This window comes from Dendrobium catenatum, unplaced genomic scaffold (assembly GCF_001605985.2).
Source record: "Dendrobium catenatum unplaced genomic scaffold, ASM160598v2 fragScaff_scaffold_621, whole genome shotgun sequence".
Classification (NCBI taxonomy): Eukaryota; Viridiplantae; Streptophyta; class Magnoliopsida; order Asparagales; family Orchidaceae; genus Dendrobium; species Dendrobium catenatum.
In genome coordinates, this window is record NW_021319083.1 from 19304989 (window position 1) to 19322014 (window position 17026).

The window sequence follows — 17026 nt, forward strand, 5'->3', positions numbered from 1 at the left end:
TTACATCTATAAAACCTAGGGGTGTCAATATCGGGTCACGGGTCGGGTTCGGGTCGAACCCGGAACTGACCCGTATGAGATTCAGTTTTTGAAAATATGTAACATTTTAAATTCAATTCAAAACATATTTCCTATTTAACAAAACTTTTTTTATTAAGTTATTTGTCAGTCAATGTAGATGAATGGATTAACAAAAAGAAATTAAATGCAAATAATTGATGGGATAAAACAAAAATAAGTGCTTATGTTGTTCATTTCTTTTAATTGAGTAATAGTACTGTCATCCAAAACAACAAATGATAATTCCAATAAATGATGGACCATATATTTTTATTTAAAGGTTTCGTTGATAAATTTTGTTGATTCAAATTGAAAGATATTTGATGTGAAGATAAATTGATGGAATCATTAATATTTAAGTATTATGTATTTTTAATGACCTGACTCTATCAATTGATCCATATAATATTTTATTATGAACTTATTTTCATTTGGCCTATATAAAAAATTAATTTCCTTTTGGTGTGTTAGTTGTTGAATACTAATTAATTTCGCTTGATATTTTACTTTACTAATTAATCATCCTAATTTTCATATTTTCTTCATCTCTTTGATCAATAAAAGTTAAATCATTGTCACTTAATTTACCTCTTTCCTTATTACATACCACGAATTTGAATTTCAAAAAATTGTTTGTTTAAATCATTTTATGCTATAATTGGTTATTATAAGAGGGTACTGAGCTTGCTTGATGTATGTTTGTAATAGGACATAAGAATATTTTAAAATATAAATAGGAAATGCAAATAAAATTGGATGATAATGGCAATGCTTCTTGAACTTAACTTTCTTATGGGTTCGACAATTGATTATGCATTCCTAAACTATAATTAATGTATATGAGGTTACATTTATACTTTGATTATATCATTGATGTGAAAATCAATCTACAAGTGGCTGGAGCTGTGTAGATTAAAAATATCTTAATTGTTTTGCATATCGATCTTTTTAATTATTCAAATTTACTTCTTGTTTGATAATCAATTTATATTTTGAATTTTTTATTCAGAGATAGAGTGGACGTTTATCTCACTTTGATTAATTTCATGTTTTAATTTTTTTTTCTTCTTTTTTCTTGTTTTAGTTGCCTTAAGGATTAAAATGCTTTTAGCGTTTAGAAATTGGCATGGATGATCAATCATAATTTTCATAATATGATAGTATACTTTTAAACATCTAAAAATATCCTAAAATAACGTATCAATTAAATTTTAAGAAAAATTTTCAAGTTATTCAATAATATGATCTTTATTAAAATTAATTATAATGATAACTTTATTAATTTATAAAAAATTAATAAAATAAAATTTTAAATTTTATTCACATGCAATCATATTATATGAATATTATTTTTTAGTTTTTATTAACGTGCACCATGTGCACGTGCATTTATACTAGTATTTAATTAAGGCTTTATTTCAAATAATTTATTGCTGTTTTTTAAAATAACTTTTAAATATAAAAATTTATTAAAAGAAATAAAAAAAGAAGTTCCCAAAAGCTGTCCCAAAAAAGTCTAAGGCTTTCTTTGGGATGACTTTCTTACAGCTTTTTAAAGTAGCTTTCTAGTACAACTTTTTTTATACTAGAGAGCTGCTTTAAGAAGTTGTAAGAAAACCACCCCAAATAAACCTAAATCTTTTATTTATATATAATTTTATAATTATTTGATATACATTTAGGCTTCGTTTGAGACAGCTTTCTTACTACTTAAAATAACTTTCTAGTATAAAAATTAAAATTTTTGCACTAGAAAGCTTTTTAAGAAGTAGTAACAAAGCCGTCCAAGACTTCATTTGAGACGCCTTTCTCACTCTTTGCTTTTTAGATCACAACCACAATTTATATTTTTTAACTACTTTGCTATTTTCAAAAAAAAAAATTGTGCTGGTAAGTTGTTTTCTCTTTACTTTCTTCGTAATAGCTTTACAACTATCTTTACAAAAAATTGAAAGCATCTCATGAAAGCTTCATGGAAGGGAAGCCAAGATCGGTACATTCGAGGATACAAGAACAGAGCATAAAGAAGAATGTGATATATTCAATGAATGATAAGAGAATACAGAGACCCCATATATAGGCTTGGATAATAGCCTGATACAAAGGGACCAATGAAATAATTACACGTGTAAAGAAACAATACAATATTAAGTTATGTTGTCTAACATCCCCCCTCAAGGTGGTGGATCTAAAGGCTGCACCAGCTTGTTGGTAAGTAATTTAAATCTGGGTGATGGCAACGGCTTCGTGAGCAGGTCAGCCAGTTGTTCTGCGGTGGGTATGTGATGAATCTGTATTGATTTTTCTTTGATGCATTGGCGAATGTAATGACAGTCAACTTCGATGTGCTTGGTTCGTGCATGAAACACGGGGTTGTTGGCCAATGCTATGGCCGAAGTATTGTCGCAGAAGAGAGAGGTAGCTGTGGTCTGAGCGCAGTGAAGTTCTTGTAGCAGACGGCGGATCCATGTGACTTCAGCGGCGGCGGAGGCTAGTGCTCGATATTCAGCTTCAGTAGAGGATCGAGCTACGGCATTTTGTTTCTTGACACTCCACGAGATGAGAGAAGAGCCGAGAAAATTGCAGTAACCGGACATAGACTTCCGATCCTGTGTGTCACCGGCCCAATCAGAGTCGGCATATGAGCGAAGAACGAGATCACCGCGAAAGAGAGGAAGTCCAATGTGCAGTGTATCCTGGATGTACCGAAGGAGACGTTTGAGATTATCGAAGTGCTAGATGGTTGGATTTTGCATATGTTGATAGATCTTGTTGACGGTGTAGGCGATGTCCGGCCGAGTGAGCGTGAGGTATTGCAAGCATCCAGCAAGTTGCCGATAGAAAGTTGGATTTGAGTAGGTAGCGGTTAGACCAGTATTAGTGGAACTTTTTAATTGAGACGGAGTTGAGACTGGTTTACAATTAGACATACCTGCACGATTCAAAATGCTTTGTGCGAAGCTAGTTTGGTTGAGGTGAAGTCCATAATCTGTGGGAGTGGCATGGATACCCAAGAATTGCGAAATAGTGCCAAGATCTCTCATGGTAAATGTGGAATGGAGATTTTCCAGAAGTTTCTTGATGGCAGTGGGATTATTTCCTGTAAGCAAGATGTCATCAACATAGACAAGAAAGTACATACGGATTTCGTTTTTGTAGTAGAGAAAAAGAGATGGATCGGAGATACTAAGCTGAAACCCGAGTGTCTGAAGGTGACCGGATAGAGTGGCGAACCACTCTCGCGGTGACTGTTTTAATCCGTAAAGCGCTTTCTTGAGGCGGCAGACGTAATTTGGATGATTATTGTCGGTGAACCCGATTGGTTGTTTCATGTAGACAGTGTGATTGAGAGTACCGTGGAGGAATGCGTTTGAGACATCCAGTTGGTGAATTGACCATTGGTAATGAAGAGCAATGACGAGAAGGATTCTGACGGTCGGTATTTTCGCGACTGGACTGAACGTTTCAGTGTAGTCAAGACCTTGTTCTTGATTGAAGCCTTGCGCGACGAGTCTTGCCTTGTATCGTGCAACCGAGCCATCTGCAAGGTATTTTGTGCGATAGATCCACTTGCATCCCAAAACATTTTGTGCTGCGTCAGGAGGAACTAACTCCCAGGTGTTTTGTGACTGTAGGGCCTGAAATTCTTGCTGCATCGCTTGTTGCCAGTGTTTGGAACCGACAGCTTCTTTGTAACACGTGGGATCAGTGTCGTTGGAGGTATGTGCCAAGCTGAAGATCTGCTTTGGTCTGGAGTGGCCTATTTTTGATCTAGTTTGCATAGGATGAGCAGTTTGCTGACTTGTGAATGGATTAAGAGGTACCGTAGCAGTGTTACTTGGAGTGGGATTGAGAACCGGTGAGTTCTGAATTGGCATGACATCTGTAGAAGGTATGCTGTCCGATGCTTGGGCCGTGGTAGGAACACGGGTAAAATTGGTTGTTGATTGAGTTGGAACCAGAAGAAGTTGAGGAATAAAGTTAGAGGTGGAAGACTGACCATTGGATGGAATAGAAGTTTGGTAAGGAAAAATACCTTCGTTGAAGACCACATGCCGAGAGGTGTAGACGAATCCGGTTTTAGGATCCAGACATCGGTATCCCTTCTGAGCGGAGGCGTAACCGATGAAGATGCAGGAGACTAATAGCGGAGAGAGCTTAGTAGTGTTATATGGGCGAGTCCACGGATAACAGAGACATCCAAAAATTTTTAAGTGCTTATACTCAGGAGGTTTTTGATATAAAATGTTGAATGGGCTTTTGTTTTTAAGAGGTCGGGAGGGCAGACTGTTAATGAGGTAAACAGCTGTATGTAGAGCTTCAACCCAAAGATTTTTAGGAAGATGAGCTTCGATTAGGAGGCTGCGCATGGTTTCAAGTATGTGTCGATGTTTCGTTCGGCGACGCCGTTTTGAGCTGGCGTGTGAGGACAGGTGAATTGATGAATCATACCCGTAGTCTTGAACATGGCTTGAAACTTGCTGTTTCGGAATTCTCCGCCTCCGTCAGATCTAAAGATTTTAATGTGTTTGTTAAATTGATTTTTGATTAGATTATGCAATTCAAGAAATTTGTCGAAAGCCTCAGATTTGTGTTTAAGCGGGAACGTCCAGCAGTATTTTGAGTAGTCGTCGATGAATGGTATGTAATATTTGTAACCTTGTACCGAAGTGATGGGGGACGGCCCCCAAATGTCTGAGTGAACTAAATCAAAAATTTGTGATGTAAAAGAATTAGAGTTCATGACAGGTAAGCGATGGCTTTTAGCCAAGTTACAAGATTGGCAAAAATGTTTATTAAAATTGTTACAAATTCCTGGTATGATTTTACTAATGACTTGTAAAGTCTGCTGCGCCGGATGTCCGAGGCGTTTATGCCAAAGGTTGGGTATCGTCTGAGCGGAGAACAGAGCGATGCCAGAGATGTCGGAGGAGGGGTGAACTGGATAGAGCCCGTTAAGGCAAGGTCCCTTGAGAAGAGTTTGACCCGTCTTCGAGTCCTGGATATGAAATTCATGAGCAGAAAACTTGACCGAGCAATTGTTATCTTTGGTTAATTGATAAATAGAGATGAGGTTGAACCACAGATTTGGAACATGAAGGAGATGTTTAAGATGGAGATTACCTTTGGGGGTTGGGAGAATACCTTTTCCGGTGTGCTGTATGGGAAGTTGATAGCCATTACCTACGGTGATTTGTTGATTTCCGGTATAAGGTCGACCAGCTTGAAGATTAGAAGATTCAAACGTGAGGTGATTGGAGGCTCCACTATCAAGAAACCAATCGGTGGTAGTGGTAGCTTCGGACGGGGTGAATAGAGCCGTCTTGATTGAGTCTTCATTATAGGAAGGATCGTTCCGGTACCAGCATTTGATAGCAGAGTGCCCTGTTTTAGAGCAAATTTGACAGATTATGCCGCTTGAAGAGTTCTTGTCGGAACGACTGCGACCGCGACCTGTGTTGCGACCTTTGTCGGAATTGGTACGTCCGCGACCTCGACCTCTATAGGCAGCAAGAGCGGTGGCAGGATCATTGAGATGAAGGTTTTGAAGTGCGATAGTGTTTTCTTGAGCAAGGTTGAGCTCTTCACTGCAGAGCAGTGTGTACAAGTCATCAAGACTGAGCGGTTGGAGGTTTGTGCGAATAGAAGTCTTGAAAGACTGATATTGCACCGGAAGGCCGTTGAGGGTGTCGAAAATCACCTCCTCAGGATCTAAGGGAGATCCGGTTGCGGCAATAGCGTCGACAATCGATTTGACGGATAAGAGGTATTGTGGCATGGACTGATTTTTCATAGACAAATGGTGGAGTTCGTTTCGTAGCTGGATGGTGCGAGAACGAGTATTAGACTGGAGTCGACGGGCTATGGTTTCCCATATTTCGGCACAATGGTCAAGCGAAAGAACATATGGGAGAATACTGGGTGAGATGATGGAGTACAGTGCGACTGCAAGATTCTGATCAAGAAGATTCCACGTTTGGAAGGATAGTTCATTTGCCATCGTTTGATGATGAGGGCTCGGACAGAGGCAGGAGTCGTCAAGAAAACCTTCAAAACCATTGGCCTTGAAGAGTTTGAACACTTGAGAGCGCCAGATGGGGAAGTTTTCGGCGGTGAGGGTGAGGGAGATGATGCCTTTGATGTGGCTCATCAAGAACTTGAGTTGTTGAGGTATAGCTTGCGTTTCTGAGAAATTACCGGAGCTCTGTCTAGATTCAGATGTGGTCGTGGCTGTGGAAGAAGACGTAGCCATGGCAGCTGCGAAGGAGACAGAAGAGCAAGAAACTTAGAAAGACCTTAACGGGAAGAGGAAGGATTGGAAAGAATCCTGCTCTGATACCATGAAAGCTTCATGGAAGGGAAGCCAAGATCGGTACAGGCGAGGATACAAGAACAGAGCATAAAGAAGAATGTGATATATTCAATGAATGATAAGAGAATACAGAGACCCTATATATAGGCTTGGATAATAGCCTGATACAAAGGGACCAATGAAATAATTACACGTGTAAAGAAACAATACAATATTAAGCTATGTTGTCTAACATCCCCCCTCAAGGTGGTGGATCTAAAGGCTGCACCAGCTTGTTGGTAAGTAATTTAAATCTGGGTGATGGCAACGGCTTCGTGAGCAGGTCAGCCAGTTGTTCTGCGGTGGGTATGTGATGAATCTGTATTGATTTTTCTTTGATGCATTGGCGAATGTAATGACAGTCAACTTCGATGTGCTTGGTTCGTGCATGAAACACGGGGTTGTTGGCCAATGCTATGGCCGAAGTATTGTCGCAGAAGAGAGAGGTAGCTGTGGTCTGAGCGCAGTGAAGTTCTTGTAGCAGACGGCAAGGTTAGACAAGCACGTGATGCCCCATTTTTCTAAGAAATTATTCTGTGCGGAGATTGGACGCAGAACACCGTCCGGAGAAAAAACAGAATGCGCCACTTCAGCAGTACCGAGCTGCGGTATCGAGCAAGAGATGACGTGACACATTCTAATTAATCTCCGGACGACGTTTAGCATCCGCACAGAATTATTAATCCAATTTTTTGACTAGTTGTGTCCCAATTTTCCTCAGATTTTTACTCTTTTGACTCCATCTAAGGAGTCTCATCCATGAGTAATTATTACGTCCGGACACCGAACGCGTCCAGAGACCAATATCCACGCGCCACGTCACCTGGAGCTCGATACCAAGCACTCAGTATTGCTCGATATACATCCGGATTTCTGATTTCTTCACCGGATGTAATAATTTTTCCTCATACATGCGGGACTATGAGCCCATTACACTACCAATAACACTTTGATCACTTTCAGTTAGTGGGGTGATAATAGTGCTTCACTGTTCATCTTGCGATCTCTCACCCTCACACTCTATGTACTGTCCTTGATGTCATTATGATTGAAGATGATGTAGATTTACACATAGACCACACTAATTCATCCTATTTATCATCTCTCATAATTTTTCCATAAAATAATATCTTTTTAACCTAACATGAAAAAAAAGTGTGTAGAGTTGATGCACATTAAGGTTTTGTTCAGGATGACTTTCTCACTATTTTTTATTATAAAAATATTTAATTCAAAAAAAAAAACTATGTTGCTTTTTCGTAGTGCCAAAACCATCTTATATAAATTAGGCCATTCATTAATTTCAATTGTCAAACAAATTATTTGACAATTCAATTTATGTTTCATTTGAGACAACTTTCTTATTACTTTTTAAAGCAATTTTTTAGTACAAAAATTTTAATGCGAGAAAGCATTCCCAAACAAAATCTTAGATTCTCCCACTATCATCAAGTCTCCATTATAATGTGTTTCATTGTAATAATTTTTGAAGTTTCCAACTAGCTTTTGCCTCGAGATTCGTGCCCGATCAAGATAATTTCATGATGCCGTATCACTATTTACCACACATAGACCAAACATATCATTTTGTACACTATGTTTGTTTTAAATGCTATATTATTTTTGTCAATTGTTATACCAAACATATAAGGTAATATAATTTTAAACAAAAATATCAAAGCTTGTTTTGATGCCTCGGGATCTAATAGAATGATTAAATTCCTAAACCTAGAACTTGTAATTTTATGACTGGTAGAGACCTGTTATAAATGTTAGAAATTGTTTGTTTAGTCAAAACATACAAAGAAAACCAACCAGTAGGATCCCAACTTCTTAATAGTCAAAATATCAAGAATAAAACATACTATAATATATAAAAAGTTGCTAGTAAAAACATCATAAGATTCTAAAAAAAAAATACATTTTTAATCTCGTTATAACTTACTTGATTTGAATCAGACATAGGAATATAGAGGTCAGCCTCGTGCTTGACAAAACCTTAAATTGGCTCGATCATCGATGGAAGAATTCAACTCCACAGCCCTTGAAATACTCTCTTCATTTCTGCTCTCCTTCCCCTCTGTCTCTAAGGAGGCAGGGGTTTGGATATTTTAGAGAACAAATTTAGATATTTCTATATAAAAATATCATTTTTTTGATCACGCACTTCGACAACAGAATGCTCACTTCCATAACGCTACACTGAATATTTTATATGATCCCATATTCCTCTAACCTGAGAGCCTGGCGCCACCACGTACCTAGTGCCGCAACGCTCCCTCAAATCTCTTCCCAAAAGCACCCCTAGCGCCATTGTGCTCCAAAGAGAACATTTTTGGCCTTTATGTGTCCTTTCCCCAATTTCAATTCCAAACTTATTTAAGGTCAATTAGACATTATCTAACATAAAATTAATGATAATCTTTAAAGCCTAAACCCTAAAAATAAAAGATTAAAAAAAATCATTACCAAATGGTCAAATAATGGTGGGAAATACCAATCTCTTTACAAATTTCTCTCCATCTATCCCATCTCACCACACACACTGAACCTAATGCGTATATATACTCTAAGAAAACTTTCATATATTATCGAAATTGGTTGAGCTCTCTTTGAGGTTGCCTTATCGCTCAACCCTTAATTTTCATCGATATAGATCATCCTATATACATGCATGTACAATTTCACAAAATCATCTATGGCCTCAAGCAAGCTAGAGATTATTACGTGCAGAGTCTGGACACATAGAACTGTTCGGTTTTGTGATTATGAACAGTAAAAGCACTGTTATTGTTCACCACTGCGCCTTTACTATTCACTCACGCCTTTTTACTGTTCACAGACACAAAAACAGAACTGTTCTCTATGTCTGAACTCTACACGTAATAATCTTATAATCTCTTCAAGCAAGCACCCTATGTTTGGCACCCTCACTTTGTCCTTAACACTACTAGCACACTGATCTATCTCTTGTTTATGTTGAGCTCGGAATGAGGCTAGCGCGCGTGTGGGAGGTCGCTCAGTCGCAGGAAGCAGACAGTCTGCCACGGCGCCATGGACAACGTGGAGGCTTGCTCGGTCGCGGAAGGCCGACGACGTGGAAGGTGGCCTAGACTGCTGAGGCTCGCGCTCGTTTAAATTGGTACGAGCTCGCTTTTTAAGCTTGACTCAAGCTCGAGTTCGGGTCAGCTTTCTAACTAACAAGCCGAGCTCGATAAAGTCATTACTCGACTTGTTTACACCCCTACTTAAGCCCAATTCTCATTGATCTGATTACTTATGTTAAATATTACCTCAAAAATTTTCACTTATCTCTCTAATATATTTAAAAAAAGTAATACCTATGGATTAATTAATCAACTAAACTCTAATATTAATCTACTTGAGAATCTTAATAAGTAATTAAGCTTTAAAATTTAAAATGCTAATACCTGTTTAGAAAATTGAAATTCAATGAATTTGATTAGTGGTAACTGGTAATTCATTATTCACTAATGGAGTTCCTGAATCCATAATTATTAGTAATTAATAATTTTTAAAATAAAAAAAAAATATTCAAGCCCATATCCCAACAAAGCCCAAATAAATGGGTCCTTTTCAAAGCTTTTTTTATTAATCTATAGTTTTATCATCATAAACATTTATATTTATCTCTTCTTCATTCTAAGGGTTAGTTAATTTTTAATTAAAATTACATTAGAATAAGTGAGTAAGAACACTTGAATTTTGGGTACGTTTTTTTATAAAATATTTTTTTTATAAGCCTCTAGATAATGCAATTGATCAGCACAATTTCAAGGTAATATTTAACTTAAAATATTTTAGAATTAATTTTTAAATCATTTGAAGTCTAATGTCAACAAATTTATACTCGAATTAACCGTCACGATAAGAAGAACTCACCGACACCACGTATGATCTAATCTGAGTGCAAATAAACCCAAATCAACCACTTAAAGATTATTTGAAATATCTGACCGTTAATTAAAGGACCAAAAGATATTAACCATTGTGTGATTGTAGTCAAACTAAGCAATTCAATAAACAAATCAGAAGAGCCCAAGGTCATCCAATTCTCACATCATTGAGACATTTAAATGCTACAAAAATAATATATGATCTATAGGATCAATATGAATCATTCGATAGAATGTTTTAAATTCTGATTAAATTTATCAAATATTTCTCTAAAAAAGTCATAAATAGAACTTATTTTATCTTTGAAGCAAGTTCCGGGATCTGAGAGAGCTAAAACATTCTATTGCATTTTAAGATGATCATACCAATTAACAACCACCATTAGTAATCACCGTCGTCATCACCAAATTTTTGTCATTCGATTATTATTGCTTGGCTACTAACATCTAATCAAATTGTTGGGTTTTAAATGCCCATTTATGGGCACACTATAACGGAAACAATTATTCTTAATTGTGTATAATATTATATCCTTTAATTGTGAGGAAAATAGGCTTCTTGTATTTTTAATTATTTAATGGATTCATTCCACTAGCTAAACCTCAAGATTTTTTTTTTTTTTTTTTTTTGAGTTTTTTATGAAAATAATTTTGTATCTCTCACAAACATCTAGATATTTATTTGAGCTTTATGAAGTATGTAGTAGATTAGGCTTCGTTTTGAACGACTTTTTTATTACTTTTTAAAGCAGTTTTTTTTTACAAAAATTTTAATTTTTATTCTAAAAAGCTGCTTTAAGAAGTAGTAAGAAAGCCATCCCAAACGAAGCCTTAGTCTACTATTCAATGTTATTTATGGCTTAGTAGATAATTACAAAACTAGAAAAGTGATTATATGATAATTTCTTGCAAAAATAACTTAAAGCTCTATTTGGTTTAAAGCTATTTGGAAGAAATCTAAATATAATTTGATTTAAAATTTCATATTTTATATTTAATTTCAAGATAATTAAAAGTAATTAATTTACTTCTCAATAAGAATATTATATTTTTTACTAATAATCTTTTATTAAAATTTAGTAAAAATTTATTAGATCTTCATCATTATGACTCATTAATTTCTCCTTTTTTTTAAATAAAAAATTTAAATACGCTTAGGGTTTCCTCTCTGAGAAACTTTTTGCTTGCGGCGCTTAGGGTTTCGTCTGGGGGCTTTCGCCCCTCCATTCCATCGACGATGGCTGAAAAATCTTCTGATTTTCCTCCTCTTCCATCTTCTACGCAACTCGATCCTTCGTCTTTGGCTGCTCCGGCTCCATGGACGAACAATTTCACTGCGGCTTCTGAAAACAGATCTGAGGTTTTTTCCTGTTTCTTTTGTTCCCCCGGAACAAAAACTTTCCTTCAAAGTTGATGATCTCTCGAAAGGTATCTCTCTCTGGAACTCATCTCTTATTGGGTATTCTATCGGTCAGAGACCGTATTATGAAAGGCTTCTTTCAGCCATGAAAAAGCTATGGAAACTTAAGGGATCTCTATCTTTAATCTCTCTTTCAGATGGGTTTTTCCTTTTGAAGTTTAATAATTTGGATGACTATAATATGGTTTGGTTTGGTGGACTTTGGTTTTTTCTTGGGAAACCTTTTGTTCTTCAACAATGGTCTCCCAAATTCAAACCTAAAAGAGATGAGTCTGCTTCCATCCCGATTTGGGTTAAGATTTTTGATGTTCCGCTTGCTCTTTGGACACCTTCAGGAATATCAAAAATCGCTAGTTTTATTGGAGTTCCGCTTATGGTAGATGCTCTCACTGCCAAACGTACAAGACTTAATTTTGCTAGAATTTGTGTCTTGATCTCCAAAGACTCTAAGCTTCCGGAAGAAATTCCGATTGATATTGATGGGGAGGACTTCTCTCTGAAATTTGTCTATGATTGGAAACCGTCTCCTTGTGAATCTTGTGGATCTCTTATCCACCCTTCTAATCTTTGCCCCTCTAATCCTAAACCAAATCAACCTTTGCTTAATAATAATCTACCCAATATGAGGGGCAGAAGTACGAGCATAAATCCCCGTTATAGACTCCGCACGAATTCCAAACTTCCTCCTCTTCTCCCTACACCCACAGAACATCCTCTTTCCAAGCTTGCTTCTCCTGCACCCACTGAACAGCCTATTCAACCTGAGAAGATTGTTGAGCTTACATTACATTCTCCTCCTACTGAACCATCTGTTATACATGAAATTACTATTGATCAGATAAATATCTCCAAGCTTAATTCTAAGATCATATTGGAAAAACATCACAACATACCCAACCTTAATATTCCCACAGAAGAGCTATCTTCTTCAGAACCTAATTACATAAATTCCTCTCATATATATTCGGTGATTCCTATTGACAATAAGTTCAAAATTCTCAATATGGAAGGCAATCATGATCTTCAACTTGAAACTGATACTGATGAAGTATCCTCGCTGATTTTGGATAAACATTCTAATCCTCCTCTAGGGAAACATCCCTCCTCCTCGAATAAGTCTCCTGCTAATACCAAGGATACTTCTCCTGCCAAAAAACCCACTAAAGGGAAAACTGCCAAAAAGGCAAAACCCTCTTCCTCAAAATCCAAATGAGCCCTCCTTCTATTGGGTGCTGGAATGTTAGAGGTTTTAACAAGCACGAAAAAATTCTAGCTTGTAAAAACCTTATTAACAGCCACAAATTGAAAATGTTTTGTGTTCTTGAAGTGAAGATTCATCAGTCTATGCTTGAAGATACTTGGTTCGTTAATCCCCATAAGCTCTTTGAGAATGAGGGTTGTTGTAACAATTTTTTTGTTTCTTCCCCTGGCAGAATTTGGGTTAAATGGGATTCTTCTTCTATCTCTTTTAACCCTTTAGTTATTTCTTCCCAATGTATTCATGGTAAAGTTAATTTAGACTCCTCCACCTCTTTTTTATTACTATTGTTTATGCTGCTAACACTTCTGATGATAGGAAGTCCCTCTGGACTCTTGTTAGAGATCTGGCTGATAATATTACTCAGCCGTGAATTTTAGTTGGGGATTTCAACTGCTGTAGGTATGAACAAGAAAAATTAGGGGGTGCTACTTTACATTCTAATCGATATAGTGATTTTAATAATACTATTTTTGATTGTGAACTTTTTGATCTTGCTTCGGTTGGTTTGTATTATACTTAGTTCAATCAGCAGAAAGATAATCCCATACATATTAAGTTGGATGGGGCTTTGGTCAACACTAATTGGTCGGATATTTATCCTAATTCCTATTATAATGTGGATACTCCCCAATGCTCTGACCATTCTCCTCTTATGATTCATTTTGATACTATTCAGTTTAAACCGTCGAGATTTCTTTTTAAAAACTATTGGTCTAATCATACGGGCTTTAGAGAAGCTTTGCTGGATGCTTTTCAAAGTTGCCCCTCTTCTAGTCCCATTGCTTCCCTTTATTCTAGCTTGCAGACTTTGAAAATTTTTCTTAAGAAAAAGAATTGGAACTCTGCTTGCTACATTTCTAAAGCCATTGAAGATCTTAAAGATAAGCAGCGGTTTTATCTTAATGAGATTGAGAAGCATCCCTTAGAGTGTACTATTAACTCTCAGCTGAAGGTTATTAATGATTTACTTTCTAATTATCAAGCTTCTTGGGCTTCTTGGTTGCTTCAAAGGGCTAAAGTCAATTGGTTTACTGCTGGTGAAGAGGATTTGGGTTTCCTTTATGCTAAAATTAGAAATAGGAAAAATATTAATACTATTAAAATCCTTTCTACGCCTGATGGTAATTTTACGGAGCATAATGACATTGCTCAAGCTTTGATTAATCACTTTAGCAATCCTTTTAATACTCCTGTTCCTCCTTTTGCTAATTCCATGGAACTTTCTACTAGTGTCTTACTTTCTTCTGAGGCAGCTAATTATTTGGTTGGTCCTTTTAATAATAAAGACATCAAAGATGTGGTTTTCGCTTTTCCTAACGGCTCCTCCCCTGGTCCGGACGGTTATACTGCTGAATTTTATAAGGAAAATTGGGATATTGTGGGCATTAAAGTTTGCAATGCTGTGAAGAATTTCTTTAAATATGACCATTTTCCTAAAGGGGAAAAAGCTACGGCCATTACTCTTATCCCCAAGAAATCTCATGCTTCTTCTATTTCTGACTATAGACCCATTTCCTTATGTAATGTTTTTTACAAGATTGTTGCTAAACTTCTTGCTAATATGCTGAAGAATGTTTTACCTCTTATTATTCATGGTAGCCAAGCCGGGTTTATTAAAAATAGATCTTCTTCTGATAACATCATCTTAGCCAATGAAATTTTAAGAGATTTCAATAATTCTAGTAATAAATTTTGTACTAAGCTTGACATTCTTAAAGCTTTTGACTCGGTCTCCAGAGATTTTTTTTTTAATCGGATGAGGATGAAAGGTTTCCTGAGATTTTTATTAGATGGATTAAAGGTTGTATTAATAATGTCTACTTTTCTATTTGTTTAAATGGCTCGCTGGAAGGATTTTTTAATTCCACGTCCGGGCTTAGACAAGGGTGTCCCCTCTCTCCTCTTCTTTTTAGCATTGTGATGGATGCTCTCTCTTGTAGGTTACATGATAAGCAGAACTATCATTTCAAAGGCATTGTTTCTAATGGGCATGAATTTACTCACTTACTCTATGCTGATGATGTTCTTATCTTTGGTGAGAACTCTACTAATAATGTTATCAATCTCAAGATTATTCTTGATGATTTTACAAAAGCTTCTGCTGTTTGTATTAATCAGCAGAAAAGCTCCATTGTTTTTGATGATAACTATAGACATCAAGAGGATATTTGCAATATTTTGGGGATTGTTAACTCTGTTCAATACATTACATATCTTGGTTTACCTATTTCTCTGAAGAAGTTAAATACTTCTCATTTTCATTCTCTTCTTAACAAAATTGCTGGTTTACTGGATGGCTGGAAAATTAAATTTTTATCAATGGCTGGTAGAATTCAATTTCTTAAATTCTCGATTGCTAATACCATAGCTTATTGGATTAGGAGGGCTATTATACCTAAAAGCTCTTGCAAAATGATTGACAGGATGTGCTCTAGATTTCTTTTTCATGGCAATACTAATGATAAGAAATTACATACTATTTCCTGGTCCACTGTTTGCACCCCCAAAGCTGCAGGTGGACTGGGTTTACCTTCGATTAAGGCTCTTTATCATAGTTTTAATTGTTCTCTCATTTGGAGATTCTTATCCTGTAACAATGGTTTGGCTTTATGGTATAGAGGGAAATTTTTCTCCTTGGAAGCCTCCTCCTGTGGGAGCTTCTATAATGTGGAAACTTATTTGTGAAGTTGCCATTAAGATTAAGCATAAAATTATCTTTCATATCAATACTGATAGTAACCTTTCTTTTTATTGGGATCCCTGGTGTAATAGAAAAGCTATTTCTGAGTTTATTAATCCTCCTCCTGGACCCTTTGCTCCGGTTAAGAATTATATTTCTCATAATTTTTTGGGGAACATTTATGATTTACCTAGAATTGTGCTAGATGAAATTTTAAAAATTCCTATTGGTAAGCAACCGACAGTGCTCTGGGATGTCTTACCTAGCTAACCCTACTCATCGTTTATTCTTAGCTAATTACTATGAGAACTTATCTGATACTTCTTGGCATAAATTTATTTGGTTCAAAGGCCATGCTTTTAGATTCTCGATTTATTTTTGGATGGCTATTTTGGAAAAGCTGAAAACAGCTGACCTATTATTAAAGAGGAACATTGCCATCAATTCTTATTGCTTTTATTGTTGTTATCATATGGAGAACCATAACCACTTATTTTTTGAGTGTGATTACTCTTTCTCTGTTATTTCTAATCTCCTTCCTCATATGGATAATTTTCTTTTAAGGCCCAATCTGTTACAGTTACTGGATTATTTTGATAATAATAATGGTTTTACTGGAAAAGAGAAAAAATTTATATTCTTTGTTATTTCTTCTCTGGTATATTTTCATTGGATCGAAAGAAATAAAAGGAGATATGATGGCAACTGGACTTCTCCTTCCTCGGCTCTTTGCTACTATATTAAATAAGCTGTTAAAATAAAAGTTCTGAAATGGAAGAATTTTGAGGATCTTCAGAAAGTTTTTTCTAATACTCTTAACTGATTTTGGTTTCTATTCTCCTTATGATTGGCTTATGAGAGTTGACTACAAGGATGTGATTGTATGGGGATACTTCCTGGAGCTTCCTTTTTGTCGTTCTTAGATGGTTTGGCTTCCTTTTATCTTCTAATTTTCATTAACTGTATAACTGATAGCTGGATTCTGTTCTACCTTTCTCTCTTTTATTTGGATTAAATATATTATTTACTCTAAGGTTTTCCTTTGTTCTAAAAGGGAAATTTTTTAGGAACTCAATTTGTTTTTCAACTTTGCTCTACTGATTTAAGTTTTTTCTTCTTTTTATGGTTGGACGGTTCTGCTGTTGTTCTGATGCTGGAGCTTTTTCGGGTGGAGTGATCATCGAGAATTTTCAAGAATTCCTGATCCTTGCTGTTGGTTTTTCATCTTGGTGGTGAAGCACTTGTTCTTTGATGGATTACTTCTAATGGATTGATTCCATTAATATGGTTGCTGGTTGATTTGGAAAGCTGGATCTCATTGGTGCTCTCGGGCCTC